The sequence below is a fragment of the Nannospalax galili genome, unplaced genomic scaffold (genome assembly GCF_000622305.1).
Source record: "Nannospalax galili isolate Female #2095 unplaced genomic scaffold, S.galili_v1.0 scaffold255, whole genome shotgun sequence".
NCBI lineage: Eukaryota > Metazoa > Chordata > Mammalia > Rodentia > Spalacidae > Nannospalax > Nannospalax galili.
The window spans coordinates 3,954,205-3,955,564 of record NW_008338999.1 but is presented as its reverse complement, the minus strand read 5'-3'; the positions used below and the strand labels follow the sequence as shown (position 1 = coordinate 3,955,564).

At 36.0% G+C, this 1,360-nt stretch overlaps 1 protein-coding gene across 3 annotated transcripts in view; it reads left to right on the top strand.

Moving 5' to 3' along the window:
* The window catches only part of Dpyd (dihydropyrimidine dehydrogenase), a 978,758-nt gene that overhangs the window by 280,915 nt on the left and 696,483 nt on the right, over positions 1-1,360 (top strand). The window lies entirely within an intron of this gene.

The following is a 1,360-nucleotide window of genomic DNA, read 5'->3' as shown; positions in this document are numbered from 1 at the left end:
GGTTCCCATGCCTTTAGATATCCATCCATTTCTTTTAGGTTTTCAAATTTAGTAGCATATATGTTTTTAAAGTATTCCCTTATAATGTTCTGTATCTTTCTGGTGTTTGTTGTGATGTTTCCCCTTTCATCTCTGATTTTGTTGATTTGGAGCTGCTCTTTCTTTCTTTTGATTACCTGGTCTAGCAGTCTGTCTATGTTGTTTATCTTTTCACAGAAGCTGCTCTCGGAATTGTTGATTCTTTGTATTGTTTTCTTTGTTTCTATGTCATTAACTTTTGCCCTGATTTTTGTCATTTCCTCTTGTCTGCTGGGTTTGGGTTTCATTTGCTGTTGCTTTTCAAGTGTGTTGAGTTGTAATGTTAAATCATTTATTTGTGTTCTTTCTGATTTTTTGCTGTAGGCACATAGTGCTATAAACTTCCCTCTAAGGACTGCTTTCAGCATGTCCCAGAGGTTTTGTTGTGTTGTATTGTCCTTTTCATTTAATTCCAGGAATACTTGTATTTCTTTCTTAATTTCTTTTTTGACCCATTCATCATTCAGGAGTGTGTTGTTTAATCTCCATGTTTTCATATGGTGATTAGGGCTTCCTTGGGTGTTGTTTGTAAGCTTTATTGCACTGTTGTCTGATAGGATGCATGGGATTATTTCCTTCCTTTTGTATTTGTTGAGGGTTGCTTTGTGCCTCGGTATGTGGTTGATTTTGTAGAAGGTTCCATGGGCTGCTGAGTAGAAAGTATGTCCTTTGGTGCTTGGGTGGAATACTCGGTAGGTGGATGTTAAGTCCACTTGATATATGGTGTTGTTTAATTCAGATGTCTCTGTTAACTTTCTGCCATGTTGACCTATCTAATGGAGACAGTGGGGTATTGAAGTCCCCTACTATTAATGAATTGGGATTGATCTGGGTCTTATAGTCCTGTAGTATTGTTTTTATGAAGTTGGGTGCACCAGAGTTTGGTGAATATATGTTCATGATTGTAATATCTTCTTGGGTTATTGTTCCTTTGATCAAAATGACCTGTCCCTGTTCATCTCTTCTCATTAGTTTTAGTTTAAAGTCTATTTTGTCAGATATTAGAATTGCTCACCTGCTTTTTTCTTAGTGCCATTTCCTTGGTATATTTTTTTCCATCCTTTCACTTTGAGATAGTGTCTGTCCTTGAAAGTGAGATGAGTCTCTTGCAGACAGCAAAAAGGTGGGTTTTGTTCCTTAATCCATTCACCTAATCTGTGTCTTTTGACTGGGGAGTTCAGTCTATTAATATTTAAAATTCTAATGAAAGATAGGTATTGAATCCTATCATTTTTATTTCTGTTTACATTCTTGATATAGCTGTACCTTTTCACACTTATAC